Below are 17,583 nucleotides of genomic sequence, written 5' to 3'. Positions count from 1 at the left end.
TCTTTCATTTCTTTTTTTATTGCTGCCTTGATGCAGTAATCATTCAGTAAAGAGTTGTCCGTTTCCATGAGCTGGTAGGCTTTCTGTTGTTTCTATTGTTAAACTCCAGCTTTAATCCATGGTGGTCTGTTAGGATATAGAGGGTTATTTCAATTTCTTGAATTTGTTGAGACTTGCTGTGTGACAGAGTATGTGACCAGTTTTGGAGATTGTTGAGATGCTGAGAAGAATGTGTATTCTTTTGTGTTTGGGTGAAATGTTCTATAGATATTTGATGGGTCCATTTGGTTCATTAATATTAGCTCCAGTATTTTCCTGTTTAGTTTCGTCTCAATGACCTGTCCATTGGTGAGAGTGGACATTGAAGTCTTGCACTACCAATGTGGGAGAGTTGAAGTATAACTTAAGCTTTAATAATGTTTCTGTTACAAACATGGGTGATCTTGTGTTTGGGGAATAAATGTTAAGAATTTAAAAAATCATCTTTGTTGATTTTTTTCCTTTGATGATGAATACTAAGTGTTCTTTCTCTTTTAAGTTTAGTTTGAAGTCTATCTTGTTAAATATTGGAATTGATATAAAAGATTGTTTCTTAAACAACATTTGCTTAGAAAATCTTTTTACAACCCTTTACTCTGGGGTAATATTTATCTGTGATGTTAAGGATTGTTTCTTGTATGTAGCATAATGATGGATTCTATTTTCACAACCATTCTGTTAGTCTGTGTCTTTTTATTGAGGAACTGAGCCCATTGATATTGAGAGATACCAATGATTGTTAATTCTGGTTATTTTATTGGTGGTGGTGTGCAAGCCTGTGTGTCTGTATGTTTCCCTTCTTTAGGTTTTGCTGGTGTGTGATTATTTATTGTCTGTTTTTTTGAGGATGTAATTAACCTCCTTGGGCTGGAGTTTTCCTACTAGTATCTTATGAAGGGCTGAATTTATGGATAGATATTGTTTACATTTGACTTTATTATGAACTATCTTGTATTCTCCATTTATGGTGGCTTGAAATTTTTGCTCAGTATAGTAATCTCAGAGGACATCTGTAGTCTCTAAGACTCTTCAGGACTTCTGTTCAGGTCCTTCTCACTTTTAGAGTAGCCACTGAGAAGTTGGGTGTAATTCTAATAGATCTGACTTTACATCTTACTTGATCTTTTTCTCTTGTAGTTTTTAGTATTCTTTGTTCTGTATGTTTAGTCTTTTGATTATTAGAAAGTGAGGGGACTTCCTGGCTTAAAATACTTGGTGTTTTGTAAGCTTCTTATATCTTCATAGGAATGTCTTTGTTTAGGATTTTTTTCCCTATGATTTTGTTAAAAATATTTTCTGGGCCTTTGAACTGGAATTTTTCTTCTTCTACTCCTATTATTCTTAGGTTTGGTCTTTTCATAGTGTGAAACTGTAAGGTAAATTGTTATTTTGCTCTAAACTCCCTGGTGGTGGCACACACAGGTGAGAGTGCTTCTCACAAACACCCAATGCTCTGGATTCACAAATGAAAGACACACACACTCAGCCTTATTTTTAATATGCCTTAACAGCTCAATGGCTGGGCCACTCCATAATTCCATGTGTCTAACACATACTCCCCTCCAATACCCCTAAGTTAATACTTGCTAAATCTATATTTCACCTTTGCTGCCCTGGACCCTACTGGGCAGCCCTCTTGGGGCCACTTTCTTCCTGTACCTACATTTCCGCTCTCTTTCCCTCCGGCACCTTTCTGGAATGGCCCATCTTCTATGCCCTTGTCATGGCCAAATTTCCTCTTCCTCCTTCCTCAGTCCCTTCCAGAGAATCCTAAAAGCCCTGCCTGTCTCCCTGCTGAACCATTGGCCACCGGTAACTTTATTGACCAGCCAATAAAAAAGCCTAACTCTACTACATTCCTTTTGCCAATAAACTCACTTCTCAACACCAATTTTCTGTATGGGTTACTCTCTTGTTACTGTGACAGAATGTTTGACAAATCAATTTAATTTTGACTTGCTTTTGGCTTATGGCTTAAGGATGCAGTCCATGGGAAGCCACGAGGTGTCAAGAGCTTGAAGCAGCTGGTCACATGACTGCAGTCGGGAAGCAGAGAGAGAGAGTAATGTTGATGCTCTGTCCATGAATCCAGTCTAGATAAGGATGCCACTCACATTAGGATAGGTCTGTCTATCTCAACCCAATCTAGAAATGCCATCACAGACTTGTCCTGGGGTTTGTTGCCTTGTCAAGTTGATAACATTAACCTTAAAGCTGGCAGCAAAACCTTCAGCATATAAACCTTCAGGAGGCATTTCAGCTTTAAGCATCACACTGACCAAGTAAAGCACATGAAGTTATATGATATAACACTAATGAGCTATTCTTATGTTTGCTGACTAGAATTCTAATCATTCTATTAGAATTAGATCAGTTCGATTCTAAAATCAAAATTTTCACTGTATTGCTCCAAATTATTTCAAGGATAAAAGAACAGGAATATCAATTTCACATGGCTTAAGAAAATGGGAATCAGGCCAATGAGTGGGGAAAAAACCCTATTCTGATAAACTGTTGGAAGGAGAGAAGGGACAGAGAGATTGAGCTGAGGGGGATCTGCTTCATGAGAGTGACAGACAAGATGCCATCTGTGGAGCAGAGAGGAGCCCTTACCAGCCACTGACTCTGCCAGCACCATGATCTTAGACTTCCTAGCCTCCACACCTGTGAGCAACACATTCATATAGTTTATGAACACCCTATTCTAGAGTATTGTATTCTAACAGCAAAAACAGTGACAGAAACTGATATCTCTTCAGTAGGTAGGGATACTCGAACTAACACCCAAAGAAGTAAAAGTAGTTGTAACTATACAATGAATAAAGGCTGGAAGAGTTTTGAGATACACTGTCATAATAAAAGCATTAAATGGGATTCTAGTGAGGTCATCACTGAAGAGGACTGTGGGACAGATTTAAGACATGACCTGTGTCTATGACCAGACATTGGTAGAATTATGGCTGGTAAGAGTCATCTTTATTTTTTTATTTTTTATTTTGGTTTATTTGAGACAGGGTTTCTCTGTGTAGCCCTGGCTGTCCTGGAACTCACTCTGTAGACCAGGCTGGCCTTGAACTCAGAAATCCACCTGCGTCTACCTCCCAAGTGCTGGGATTAAAGGCGTGCAGCACCACCGTGGCCTGGCAAGAGTCATCTTACTGGGATGCAGTGATAAGGTGCCACGTACAGAGCAGAGAGTCCACTGCCATCAGATGCCACATGTGCTCTGCTTGATCTTGGACTTCTGATATTTGAGAACGGTGAGAAATAATTTTCTATTACTCACAAATTATCTATTCTAAGATGTTCTGCTTATACCTTGGGGTCTGTTACCCCAAAAGGACCCAGGCCTTTTACACAAAGTTCTTGGTTCCATTGCTCTACACAATTCCAAGTAGCTTCACATCATGCACTCTAATACCACTCATTTCCTCATCCCTTTGTATCCACCCTTCACCCTCAAAATCTTTCCCACCAAATAAATGCACACACACACACACACACACACACACACACACACACACAAATCAAAACAAAGCATAGAAGTCATCTCTTGGAAGCTGTAGTGTGTCACAGTGTGTCACACAATAGACTCTTTTGTCCACACATCTTCTCTTGAAAATTTCATTACAATGAGTCATTTGGTCTAGTTTGAAGCTTCTGGCTTCTGTGACACTGTAAGGAGAAATTAAAGCTTTAGACCTGTGCTGACTAGGAAGAAGAGTTATGGGCCTAAGAATCCATCACAAACTGGCCACATAGGCCTGGGAAAGAGCAAACAAGTTGTTAGATATCATAAGAGCTGGCAGGTCAAGAAGACATAAAACTATAAACATAGAGGAAAACATGTCTAGGCAAACGAGGACATGTCCAAGGCCCAGGCCTGCAAAGACATGCCTGGCAGACACTAAGTAATGGACCATCTGGTCCTCTCAGATATGGTTTAAGGTCAGATGCTCTGTTGACTCAGATTAACACCAACCTTAGGAATTTTCCACTCTGTTCTGTACGTAATAGTTAATATTTGAACTAGCCAATCATGTATGACCACACTGATCCCTTTGTTCCCTCAGACCTTTTTTCCTATAAAAACCTCTAACTTTCAAGCCTCGTGGTTGGCTCCATTATCTCCTGCGTGAGATAACTGTGGTGCCGAACCAGGGCATCCTGAAAATTAAAATATACCTCTTGTAATTACATCAAGATGTGGTCTCTCGTGATTCCTTGGGTGTACGTCCTCCCGAGATTTGAGTGGGGGTCTCCTCCAGGGGTCTTTCAACACCATCAATATTGTATCCTCACTGAGACTCCTCTCAGTTATCCTGTTGTTGCCCTGTGTCATGGAGATCCTCCAGCTTTGGATAATCAGGACTGGCCCTTTCACATGCTCTAATAGTTTACAGATGATATAAATTTGGGGGGTGGCTTTTGGCTTAGATTTTAAAAAAAAATATTTATTGATTTATTTTATGTATATGAGTACACTATCACTCTCTTCAGACACACCAAAAGAGGCCGTCTGATCCCATAACAGATGGTTGTGAGCCACCATGTGGTTGCTGGGAATTGGACTCAGGACCTCTAGAAGAATAGTTAGTGCTCTTAACCACTGAGGCACCTCTCCAGCCCTAGGTTTAAATTTTTTAACAACCTACTTTTACAGGTTTTCAAATGCTCCCCCCACCCCCATTCTAGCACACTGTCCAAAGATAGGGGAGAGAAGGCATAGTTCAAGGGGAGGTGGATCATTTAGAAGTAGTCCTTGGAGGTGATTCCAATCTCTGTTTGTCAGAATATCAGCGGTCCCATTCAGTAGTGTCAGGATACCAAACACAAATCAGCAGCAGTGGCATGATCCAGCAGAAACTGCCAGACACTAGTCAGTGGAATCCACCAGAATCACCCTTGGATGACAGGAGAAATTGTGCCTCTCTCAACAAATTGAAGATCGGCAAAGACTTGAGCCCAAAGAAGTGTTGCAAGGCTAGCTATGCAAGTACCCCATTACTGTCTATTGAGTTCTATTTATACTCTCTCCAAACATCATGTGTCCTCCCATTGGTCTTGCCTCAGCAAAACATCACATGAGTCTACATCACATGACAGATCCAGAAACTCAAAACCAATCTCAGATCCAGCCAATTCAAAACCTTGGATCTGGGCCTGCGTGGTAGCTGAGCTGGTCAGCCTCCTGGTTCTCCCTCCAACTCTCCAAAACTGCTCTGGCTAGGCCACCTAATGTTACCATGGTCAAGAGCTAGGATCAGCTCTCCAGCTTTCATGCCCTCAGGGCCATCTTACCCAGACTTCCAGAGCCAACTCCATTGTGCACATAGGGCACACACTGTGAAGTGCTGCTGTTGGTGAGGGGCAGGGACAACTCACCTGCTTTCATGAGCCTGGGGTCAGCTCTTCAGACTGCTGCAGGTAACAAAGGAATGGGGAGAGGACATCATATCTGCATCCATGTCACCTCATGCCAGAGAATGGCTGGGCCAGCTCTCCCTTTCTTTCACTCTCCTCTTTCTTTGCACCCCCATCCCTGCCACTAGGGCCAGCTCTGCTGTGCTGCCCAGGTAAGATGTAAGGACTGCTCTTCCAAGTGTTACAGCCAGGGATAGTTCTTCCATTGTCATGACCAAGGAATCTCAGGTAGTGAGGGACAAGAGGTGATTGTCTCAACCCACAGCAGACAAATGGTGGGGTCAGCTCTCTCACACTCATACCTCAGGGCCACCAGGGTCAGCTCCACTGTGCTGTCCAGGTGAGGCACAGTGCCTGCTCTCCACTCTTCTGAGTACTGCAATCAATGAGAGACAGGGCCAACTCTCCAGAGTGTCATGGCCAGTAGTGGTGGGGTTGGTTCTACACAACCCCTGGACATCCACACGGTCTCTGGTGGCTGCCTGGACCAGGGATGTACCCGGTTTCTCTAGTGGTAATATGAGCTATGGACATGAACACCAACTCCTGATCCTGTGTAGTCATGGACCTAGACATGGCCTTCAGAGGCAGCTTAGGCTGAGAGTTCAACATGGCCTCAGGTAGAGGGCTGGCTACTCACAACAAGTCTATTTCTCTCCACTCTTGGGTCTCCAGTTCTATCTCTCTTCATAATGCTCAAACTATTCTGCTTCTCTTTCTCATCAGTCCACTATCGTTTGGGCTCACCCTTCTGAGCACGGTCAACTGGGTGACTGCAGCCAGCAGATCCCTCAGGGAGGATGTGGGAAGCAGAAGTGGCTGAAGGTGATGGAGACCTCAGGAGGTGAGTGTGCGCCTGAGGATGGGTTCTCGGGAGGCGGGGTTCATTGAGAAGCTCACTTAACTGGGGGCAACAAAGGCTATTTAAACCTTTAGGTGTGGGTAGAGGCTTCTGGGGGATGAGTGTTCATCATTAGCTAGAGCTGAGGTGCTGAGAATGCCTTGTTTACATGAGGAGGAATTCCAGCTGCTTACTGGACATGACCTTATAAGCAAAGGAGAAGTTTAACCTGGCTGTGATTACGTAACCTTCTCTGGTAGTGACAAAGGTCCAGGGTACAGGTCTACATGCACCAGGACATGCAGGCCCCATGGCAAGGAAGGGAGTGACACTCACTCCTACTGCTCTTGAGATAAGAATTGTGGGATTTTTGAGATAAGTTGGGACACAACTCGATACCACTGAGGCTCTGGACTGACTCCTCCTAGTTCCACAGTGCCCAGGCCCCACAGTCTACCACATACTTTCACATTCTAGTGGTTCCCTGTGCAGGCAGGCTAGATGGCTGATGGGCCTCAGGGTGACCTCCTCTCTCGGTGTAGTGGTGGCTGGCAGGCCTGTATGTATCTAAGGTTCACCCAAGCAATGTGGCAGTAGACAAATTTCTGGGTGTCTCTCCTCACCAGTGCAACATGGCTATGGTCTACAAGTCTCCAGCTGTTTTCCTCCCATGCTGTACTTCATGTCAGTAGCTGAAGCTTTTTTTCTTAATGAAGTGTTTGGTAAAGACTAATCAATCTATATGCATGAATGCTTTGTGTTTACTTTGAAGTTTTAATACGGTATTGTAAGACTCTGACGAGCCTTAGCTACCAGGGGCCCTCTGAGTGAACCATGCAGAGCCTGGGATCAATGCAAAAGCAAGAGGAATTTGTTGTTTAAGTGCGCTGGGGCTGTCCTGCACCCGAAGGAGAGGCAGTGACCCTGAGAAGCCCATTTGGCCAGTTTTAATACAGTTTTCAGGGGCAGAATAGAGCATCAGCAACTAGGGACAATGTGATTGGCAGAACAATCTGACTTTTAAACTGATTGGTCCTTAGGGAATGAGGTAGCAAGGGCTTCCCTTATCTGTGGGTGGCCAATAGTAGGTCTCCCCTGTGGTCTTTCTGGGGAATGTAATCAGTCTCTCCCTTCTGGAGGGGAGGGGAGCCTATGTACTTCATGACCTCTCTCTTCCAGGAGGGGATTGGTGCCTATGTACTCTATGAGCTCTCTCTTCCAGGAGGAGAGGGCTGCCTGGTGGAATTTTCCAAAGGTCCTGAGCTGACCTCTTCATTCCCTCCTTTTTCTTGTGCATGCTTTAATCCTGAAGCTAATGCTGGTATTCTGATAGCTCATATTCCTGGTCCTCTGTATCTACTTCTCTGTACTTCTGCTTTAAGATCATTAGCTGCACTGTACCTACTTGTTCCCTAATGAAAGTGACCAAGTAGCTCAAAATGTAAGGAGCAAAAGTCAGAAGTAAAAACAAGATGATTAAGTGATCTGCTAGGGAGGAGATCAGGATTGTGAACCAAGGAGAACTAAAAGAACTAATAAACCAGGATTCAAAACAACCTTGGGCTTGTTCTCTTTCTCTTTTCTGCTTGGCTAGCCTCAGTGATTTAGATAACCTGCCAAGTCACACTGGTAGGGTTGTGGGGGTTACCAAGGCTCAGCGCCGGAAGGTACACCATAGCCATCTCATGGTTTCTCTGGCTTTGTAGAAGGGGGGTTGCTTGGGTGTCTGGCTGCTATCTAGTTGGTGTCAGGTGCAGGTGGTAGTCTGATGTGAACTCAGGTAGTTACTCCATCCACTTTAATAGAGGTTGGGGTGGTCAATGACACCAGGAACGGCCCTCTCCACTTTGCTTCCGAGTTTTCAGCATGATGCCTCTTAACATATACCCAATCTCCAACTTGGTACTTGTGCGGAACCTCTGGGGTAACTGTGTTATACAGGGCACTAAGTTTAGGCCACAATTCCTGGTGGCTGATCTGGAAAGCTTGTAATCGAGTTATAAGATCCTTGTCAGCCTGAAAAGTCACTCTGGGGGGGGATCAAGAATCCTCAAGGTCAAGGAAGTGGGGGTCCCATACAGAATCTCAAAAGGGGTCAGGTTAAAATGGTAGGGCATGTTCTGGGCTCCAAACAGGGCCAGGGAAAGGAATGCCACCTAGCTTGCACCAGTCTCCAAGGTCAGTTTAGTTAAGGTTTCTTTTAGGGTTCTGTTCATTCTCTCTATCTGCCCTGAGCTCTGGGGACATTACACACAATGGTGCTTCCAACTAGTCCCCATATCTCTGACAATCCCTGACTTACCTTAGAGAAAAAGCAGGAACATTGCCCAATCTAATTACCTTGGGCACTCTGATCCTTAGGAAAATTTCCTTTGATATCTTCTTGGCTACCATGGTAGCTGTTTTCTGCTTGGTGGGGAAAGCTTCAACCCATCCAGAGAAAGTATCCACAAACACTAGAAGGTACTTGTAACCATATTTTCCTGGCTTAACTTCCATAAAATTGACCTCTCAATAAACCCCAGACCATTCTCCCTTAGGTCTCATGCCCTGATTGTTCTTGGCTGCATAAACACTGACTTGCTGACGTAACTTACACTGTTCTACAAGGTCCATTGCATAGACTTTAGGTCCCTTGACTGCTTGGATGAGCTTCTTATCTCCTAAATGGGTCCATCTATGCATTTGGTCAAGTAAGTCCTCAGCTTGCTTTCTGAGGAGTATAGTTTTTCCTTCTTGTGTGTGCCACTGCCATTCCTTCTCTAGGTAGGGAGGCTAGCAATCTGAGTCCTTTCTTCAGTATACTCTAAGTGAGGCCATCCCTTTGTTCAGTCCCATTCCCCAGCGGGTGTCTCTTGCAGGCCCTTAACTGGGATAGGCTCCTGCATAGCCACTTCTTGAGCCACTTGATCTGCCTTGATTGCCTCGGGCCACTGAGTCTCTTTCCTTCTGATGTCCTGACAATGAATAATACTCACAGTTGCTAGCTTTATCAGGGCATCCAAGAGATCCTATATTTCCTGCTTGTTTTTTATTCCTTTTCCCTCTGTTGTGAGCAGTCCTCTCTCTTGTTATTATAGCCCTGCAGACACGGGCAGTGGCAAAGGCATACCTGACATCCATGCAGATATTAATTTTCTTGCCAGCCCTGAGTTCCAAGGCCTTGGTGAGGGCAATTAGCTCTGCTTTCCATGCAGACAAGCCAGGGGTAGAGGTCCTGCCCAGATGACATTTGTGCTGTCCACCATGGCAGCGCCTGATCATCTCTGACCAGCATGGAGCAAACTGTTCCCATCTGTAAAGCAGTAGCCTCAGCTCCCGGCAGGGGCCAGTTGGAGAGGTCTTCTTCCACTCATGGGCTCTCCTTTTGAGCCAGTTAGTTATGGCCTGTCGGGCAGGAAGTGTATCTGGACAGTAAGCCTCGCCCCAACAGAGGGTAGGGACAGTCTGGGATGACTGTAAATGAATGGGATACCTGGCCCACCCCTAGGTCCACTGTTCTTCTGGTAGTCCATGAATACATTTTGGTGCCAGTGGTTCCTTGGACCCAACATTTTTTCTTGGAAATGGGGCTTAGAGGAGGACCAAGCGTTGAGCCCCTGTGTCTACCAAGAATCGAGTGGGTTTCCTCTCCACTTTCAGAGCTACCCTGGGTTCAGGGAGGGGGTCCGAACCCCATCTTCCCTCTTCCCCCAGGGCTAACACCTTTGCCGTTTAGGGGCACTTTTCTCAAGGCCTGGGATTTCCTGTCCCCAGCTTCCATTTGTTAGGGCACTCTCAGGCCCAGTGGCCTCTCTCCTTGCAATATGCCCCCTGGTCCTTTTCAAGGGGTTTTCTGTCTCTCTTCTCTGCTTTCCCTAGCTACTGTAGCCAGGACTCTCTGTAGATTCCTTCCCTGTCACTTTCTTTCTCTTTCTCTGCTCCTTCTCCTCCTCTGTCTTCCTGTTATGGTAGACTTTCTCAGCAACCTGCACTAAATCCCTGTAGTTCCTCTAGCCTCTGAAGCTTTTTCCTGATATCTCTACTAGCCTGGTCTATAAAAGCCATAGACACAGTAGCTTTGTGTTCCTTGTTGCTGGAGTCATAGGCTGTATGTTGGCAGAATGCCTCCATGAGCCACTCTAGAAAGGCTGTGGGCGACTCATCTGGTCCCTGCTTAACCTCATGTACCTTGATCAAATTTGTGGGTTGTCGTGGGACCCCCCCCCTTGAGACTCACCAATGGAGTCTAGCATAGACCTTCAGGTTCTCCTTACCTTCTGCCATATTAAAGTCCAAGTCAGGTCTAGTTAGGGAAAGCCTGCTGTTGACAACAGCCTGATCAATCGATGGCACCCCCATGTCTGAGGGGCATTCTTTCTGACTTCCTGCATTATCCTTTCTCGCTCTTTGGTCATGAAGAGCACTCTCATGACCTAGGAGTATTTACTCCTAGGTGGACTGATGAGTAAATAAAACAATCTCAAAGAGATTAATTGGCCCCTTGGAAAGGGTGTGTGTGTGTGTGTGTGTGTGTGTGTGTGTGTGTGTGTGTGTGTGTGTTGGGCCTTCCAGTTGTACAAGTCAACCAAAGAGAAGGACCAATATTGCATAGCCTGACTGCCCTTTTCTAGAGGCCCATATGCACTCAGTGGGAGAGCCACCATGGATGGTATCAGGGGAGGTGGCTCTCAGAAGGGCAGGGAAGTTGGGGGTCTCCTCCTTCACCTCCCTCCAGTAAAGGGGGTACAATGGCCCCAGTCCCATGTGGGCTGAGGATCCCAGAGCCGGTGCTGGTGCTGGCAAGGCCATAGGGCAAGGGTAAGGGGATATGAAAGAGGAGGGTCTTGCAGCAACAGGTCCACTGTTGAAGGGTCTTAGAGGATCGAATTCTTCTCAGCTCTGGATCCCTCTTCCCAAGCTTCCTTCTTCCTGATGGCCAGAACCTGTGAGGTGGGTCTTGGGGAAATAAAGGCTTTTATCCAATGAAGGGAGGCTGTGTTCTCCACTAGATTTTTCTAGGTAACTCTATAGGGCACTTGGTCTGAGTGTCCGAGGGATCCTGGCCTAAAGACTCTTTCCTCTACTGCTTTGAACACCTGCAAGTCGAAGGTCCCTATGGGTTGCCACCCTTCTCCAAAGGCAGGCCATTCAGAGGAACAGAGAGCTCCTTGCCCTCCTTTTCTACTACTGGCAAGTTTTTTCCTCCAGTGGTTAGCTAGGATGTTTAATGGGGTACATTCAGTTTGTCCAATAATGTCATCAGTCCAAGTCCAAGAACACAGAACAAGATAACCAACACCAACAAACACAGAGAAAGACAATAAACACACAGACAGTTAGCTCCTGCCATGGGTGTGCATCCAAGTTCAAGAACCCAGAGAAAGACAATCAACTCACAGTTCGTTCCTGCTACTGGCAGGAAGCCAGTAATCAGGCGACTCAGCCAGCTTATGCCAGGACTGGGCCTAATGGAGGGGAGTTCTCCTGACTCCTTCCAGGGGACCTGGAGCATCCTTCAGGCTCCCAATGGTAGTGACTTTAAAGCATGTCTGCCCGTAGCTCTTGACCACCCCAAATACTTTTAGACTGACCCTTAGGGAATGAGGTAGCAAGGGCTTCCCTTATCTGTAGGTGGCCAACAGTGGATCCCCCTCTGTGGTCTTTCTGAGGAATGTAATCAGTCTCTCCCTTCTGGAAGGGAGGGGAGCCTATGTGCTTCATGGCCTCTCTTTCAGGAGGAGAGGGGGGCCTATGTGCTCTATGATTCCTTTCTTCCAGGAGGGGAGGACTGCCTGGTGGAATTTTCCAAAGGTCCTGACCTGACCTCTTCAGTATTATAATTCTCCCATCTATATTTTGAATATCCAATGTCACCTTCATCAACTATCAAGGTACTTTTCCAAGATACTATGCCCAATCATTATGTACATATGTGGATATACTATGTGTATTAGTCAGGGTTTCTATTCCTGCACAAACATCATGACCAAGAAGCAAGTTGGGGAGGAAAGGGTTTATTTATCTTACTTCCACATTGCTGTTGATCACCAAAGGAAGTCAGGACTGGAACTCAAGCAGGTCAGGAAGCAGGAGCTGACACAGAGGCCATGGAGAGATGTTTCTTACAGGCTTGCTTCCCCTGGCTTGCTCAGCCTGCTCTCTTATAGAACCCAAGACTTCCAGCCCAGAGATGGCACCACCCACAAGGACTCCTCCCCCCCCCTTGATCACTAATTGAGAAAATGGCCCACAGCTGGATCTCATGGAGGTACTTCCCCAAATGAAACTCCCTTCTCTGTGATAACTCCAGCCTGTGTCAAGTTGGCACACAAAACCAGCCAGTACACTATGAAAAGAAAAACAACAGGAAGAGGGACTAAAATGTGGGTTATTTCCAGAAGACAATATTTTCAAGTTTTTTCTTCTTTCTTGTGATTTACTTTCTTACCTACTCTCAAATAAAGACTGCTTTGTGAACTTGTGTGTTAGGCTTTTGCAGGGACCATGCTAATCTCAGTATTGTTCCAGTCTTAGTATATGGGCTGCTACAATGAACACAACTTTAATCACTTATAAAGCACCACGTACTTTAGAGCCACCGGCATTGGTAACTAGGTACATTACTTTCCTAAGACTGTATGATGTCCACCTAGAGAAATTTTTGATGCTCTGCTACAGTCTATCACACAAGATCTAGTGTCTTTTCTTAGACCGACCAAGTCACAACCTTCAGGTGTGGCCCTTAGTAATATTTTCAAAAACACACTCCTCATGTGACTCTTGTCTCCAGTCCACACCACTGCAGAGATGGAAAGAGGATAACCTGCTTAGGAGTAAAGACCCCCCGTGGGGAGACCCCCACTCAAGTCTCAGGAGGACGTGCACCCAAGGAATCACGAGAGACCATTTTGATGTAAACACATGAAGCAGTTTAACTTTCGGAGCTCCCGTTTGACTCGTGTCTCACACAGGAGACAGCAGAATCGACCATGAGGCTCAGGGGTTAGGGGTTTATATAGAAAAAAGGTCTGGGGGAACAAAGCAATCAGTGTGGCTATACATGATGGGCTAGTTCAAATATCAACTATATTATGTGCAGAACAGAGTGGTAAATTCCTAAGGTTGGTGTTAATCTGAGTCAACAGAGCATCTGACCTTAAACCATATCTAAGAGGACCAGATGGCCCACTACTCAGTGTCTGCCCAGACATGTCCTTGCATGCTTTCTCTTCTATATCTTTTTGGCCTGTTAGTAACAGCTTGCTTTTGCCCAGGCTTATTTGGACATATTTGACCTTGGTCCACTGTGTTTTTCTCAAACCTGCAATTTTCTCATTAGCCAACACAAGTTTTAAATTTAACTCTTTTAGGAGATTACTGCCATAGAGGAGGAAATCAATGACAAAAGAGAGGGAGTGAGAGGTTGAGAGGAGGAGACAAGGAAAAAAGACTTAAGTATTAAAAGTCCATTCTGGAGCAGCTCAGTTGAAAGGCAGCCTAGGTCAGAATATCTGCTTTCAGTCTGCAGTGGCTCCTGCCCCTGCTTTGACGTTAGGGGACCCAACCAGCAGAATCCTGGAGCTTCTGGTGGGTTCCCTGGAAGCATTTGTAGCTTTCAACAAGTTACAGTGTTCTGTAGGATAGACATTTGCAAGCTACAGGTAAGTCTGCTGTGCTTCACCATTGTTCCTTAAAGGCAAGACAGCTTGTCCTACACTGTGCCTCTGAGCTCATGGGGAACCAGGGAGGTCAGTGTTTTGGGTTTCTTTGGTTTTCTGTTTCCCAGTAGGCAACACCTCTATTTTAGAAGAGCCTTTTTACTGTTTGTGGTTCTCGAATTACACCTGGTAACTGTTTTTTTGCTGTTTGTGGTTCTCGAATTACACCTGGTAACGGATTCTCTGAGGATCTCGAAGTCACTGTAGTTTGTGGTTTGCAGATTTATGTCAGCTGTATGGAGTGAGGGAAAAAAAAAAGAAATAAATAAGAAAGGAAAGGACATGACTGCTCCTAGGTATGGTGGAAGAAAATGTTTATTATAGATATGGGGGAGAGCATAGCCAGAGGCAGGGACATCTGGGAGAGTCCAGTGTAGACATGACCCTGAACCATGTAGGGAGATGGGGAGGGGAAGAGAGAAAGAAGAGCCATGTACCATAGTCATGAGGCCAAACGTACAAAAAGGGGTCGATAACCAAAATGCCTGGATTATATAGGGAAGAGGCACAGAGGAAGAACAAGCTAGACCTGTGAGAGGTAAGTCAATTTCCTGAAGCTTATAAGAATATGTGCGTGTGTGTGTGTGTGTGTGTGTGTATGAATTTATAAAAAGAAATGTTTTAGACATGTTATTATTACCACTGTTTGTAATCTGTACTGAAATCCACATTGTAGAAAAGAGAAAAGGCAGTAGATTCACGCCTTCAAGTTATAGTAAAATCTATTGTAAAATGATTTTAGCTAAAAGCATTCACACTCTTCCTTCTATCCAGAAGAGTGGGTGTGTGTAGGTTAGACAGATGTTTTACATGGGAAGACAGATGTTTTAGATTTAGAAGACAACCAAAAGGAAATCTAAAATCTTGAGCTTGTGACTATGATACTCTTAGTAGTGCTTCACCAGAGCTACATTAATAGTTTATCAGAACTCCATGGCTCAATAGTAAAATTCTGAACTCTTCAAGTCTTAGTATAACAGTAGGAAAGAGAGGGAAAGAAATCTGAAGCATTTTTCATTTTTTTAATATGCTTTACATCATTGTTTTATCCATTTATTTATCACGAGCTCCAGATGAGTGATTACTGACAAAATTCATTACAGAACAAGTTCCTTTAAATACGGAAGTAATGAAAGGTAAAGCTGTTTTGTAAGTTTATCCCTTTTTATATTTTGGTAGCAAGATAAACTGTTGGTCTTTCTCAGCTGGAGGCCTAGGTAGGAAAGTGAGGCTTGAGGCTAGATTTTTTACATGTGCACAGAACTGAGAAGGTATCTCAAGCCTTGCTGTCTATTGGTAACCTGACCTGAAAGGCTGGAGAATCGTAGAATGTATAATGTATAACTTTTACCTAAAAGCAGGCATGGAAAATCTCTGCCACAAGCAAAAAGAAAAAAAGGTGGAGTAGCTAGTTCCAGGAACTTAAAAAAACACCTTTCTTGTCCTGAGATAACCACAGAATGGCTTTCCTGGAATGACCACAGGGTGCCCTGAGATAACCACAGGATGGCTTTCCTGGAATGACCACAGGGTGCCCTAACGCCCTCTATGGAATGTCACAACGCCCTGGCTGGAGTGTGACATGACTCTTTGCTAGGTGATAAATCTATGGTTTGGAATTTACCCCATTTCCTCTCCCCCCGGTTTGTGGTTTCTGCCTTTATAAGCCTTGTAAAATCCCAGGCCGGGGTCGGACTCCTCTATGAGTCTAGACCCCAGCATGCTGGCCTGAGCTCTTGTCCTGTCTTGCTTGTAATAAAACTTCCTCATGTGATTGCAGCAAGTTCGGTCTATCGTGAGTCATTGGGTGGTCGCGTCATCCCGAGACTTGAGTAAGGATCTCCCCAGTTCCGGGGGTCTTTCAGACCAAGCTACCACGAGTCTTATTTATCAAATATATCCGATTTATCAAACATATGTTGCTACTTATTTAAGTTTTTTTTTTAGCAGATTTGTGTTAAACAGCTGTAGGGAGTTAGACATACATTTTAAATCAGCTTTTCTTAATCTGAATGGACTTTTATAACTTTAAATTTATCACTATAGAGAGTATATTGTAAACCAGAGGTGGATCACATATACAGTATGTTGTAAATTTTTGTCATCATACAAAAAGCCATACTAATCAAAACTTTTTGAGATTTGTTGTTGCTTCCTCGGTTCAGAAGGAGACAAAATGATAATAAACTCAGGCCTATGGAGGACTGTGAGCTTTTATAATCATTGCTTTATGCCACGTGGGTATCTTGAGATGATTTTAAGCCCTTGGCATTCCCAGAATATAAGATAGTAAAACAAAAACATATTACATCTTTGGAGGTTTTGCCAGGGTAGGTAGAGGCATAAATAACAATAAGAAATAAGTGTCCATACAACAAGAGAAAAAGGCTAACTTTCCAAAGGACAGGACATACTGTAACGTTTGACTGTCTTAAATCACAAGGACTCGGGCTTCTCAGGGATTGATGGCAGCTCTACGGGAATGTAGAAGCAGTTCCTCTGAGCAGAGCAATGATCTGATGGCTTGTCCTTCTCAAAGTTAGGGCCAGACCTGTGAAACGGCTAGAAAACAGTGGGACAGTTTTAAAAAGACTCATCCTTAGTTTGTAAAAATACAATAACTAGTATTATTAGCTCCATTGATTATGTATAGGCTCCTTGTGTGAGGAAAAATTCCTTTATGATTTTTAATAGCTAAGGTAGCCTGTTCTGAGTGGGGGTCATGAGTAAATACTGTTGTGGAGGCAGTAACATTTTCCAGCCTGGCCTGCTTGATTAAATTGTTTCTTCCCTTGATGAGTAAGATTCTGTATAGTATTCTGACTTTGTGAGGCTATTGTAATGGGCATATCTTGAAGATATGAAGAAGCAAGCTTAGGACATGCTTTAATAAAATCATAATTATTTTTAGATTTTTTTTAAATTTGTCTCTAAAAGAGACTGACAAACAGGCATACCATTCTCAAAGGGTAGTTGTTTTAGAACAATATCTTTTGTCTCAGAGCTAGGAACCATTTTTTTCTATAGCCTTTGTCAGCTGAGCAATACATTCCTCAAAATGTTTTTCTGTTCTTTTTTTTTTTTTTTTTTTTTTTTTTTGGCATTATATTAGTAAGTCTTTTGGCCTTTGTGTCTCTATAAGGCAAGTGCCTCCATGCTTTTAGGGCTGCAGCTGATATTTTTATTAAAGCTTCCTTTGTAATTTTTTGGTTTTGGTTTTGGTTTTGGGTTTGGTTTTTCAAGACAGGGTTTCTCTGTGTAGCCCTGGTTGTCCTGGAACTCACTCTGTAAAGCAGGCTGGCCTCGAACTCAGAAATCCACCTGCCTCTGCCTCCCAAGTGCAGGGATTAAAGGCATTACAAATTTGTAATTTTTTGCTGATTTTTTTTCTATAAACTATTCCCCAATACCCATAAACATTGTATACGTTAACTCTTTTATTCCTTTCTTTTGTCTAGCTGTCTTAGACAACTCTTTTTGAGCCAAGTTCTCATATATAGCCATCCATAGTAAAAATAATTGTCTTTACCTGGCTACTTTAATCATGAGGAGTCATAAGAAACTTCAATGGCAAAAAAA

The 17,583-nt window shown here is 43.9% G+C and overlaps 1 protein-coding gene and 1 non-coding gene across 2 annotated transcripts in view; one reads left to right on the top strand and one right to left on the bottom strand.

Annotated features, from left to right (window-relative positions):
- Positions 1–12,740: 12,740 nt before the first annotated feature.
- Positions 12,741–12,844, bottom strand: LOC116097250. The gene has a single exon (XR_004121298.1). It is a non-coding gene; the product is annotated as a U6 spliceosomal RNA (small nuclear RNA).
- A 1,647-nt stretch (positions 12,845–14,491) lies between these two features.
- The window catches only part of Baat (bile acid-CoA:amino acid N-acyltransferase), a 24,797-nt gene continuing 21,705 nt past the window's right edge, over positions 14,492–17,583 (top strand). Inside the window, exon 1 of the mRNA XM_031376765.1 lies at positions 14,492–14,542. The gene's annotated coding sequence lies outside the window, so the exon portion shown is untranslated. The remainder of the gene's footprint in view (positions 14,543–17,583) is intronic.

This window comes from Mastomys coucha, unplaced genomic scaffold (genome assembly GCF_008632895.1).
Source record: "Mastomys coucha isolate ucsf_1 unplaced genomic scaffold, UCSF_Mcou_1 pScaffold18, whole genome shotgun sequence".
Taxonomy (NCBI): domain Eukaryota; kingdom Metazoa; phylum Chordata; class Mammalia; order Rodentia; family Muridae; genus Mastomys; species Mastomys coucha.
The sequence above is the reverse complement of the archived record's forward strand: the minus strand, read 5'-3'. Positions and strand labels throughout refer to the sequence as shown.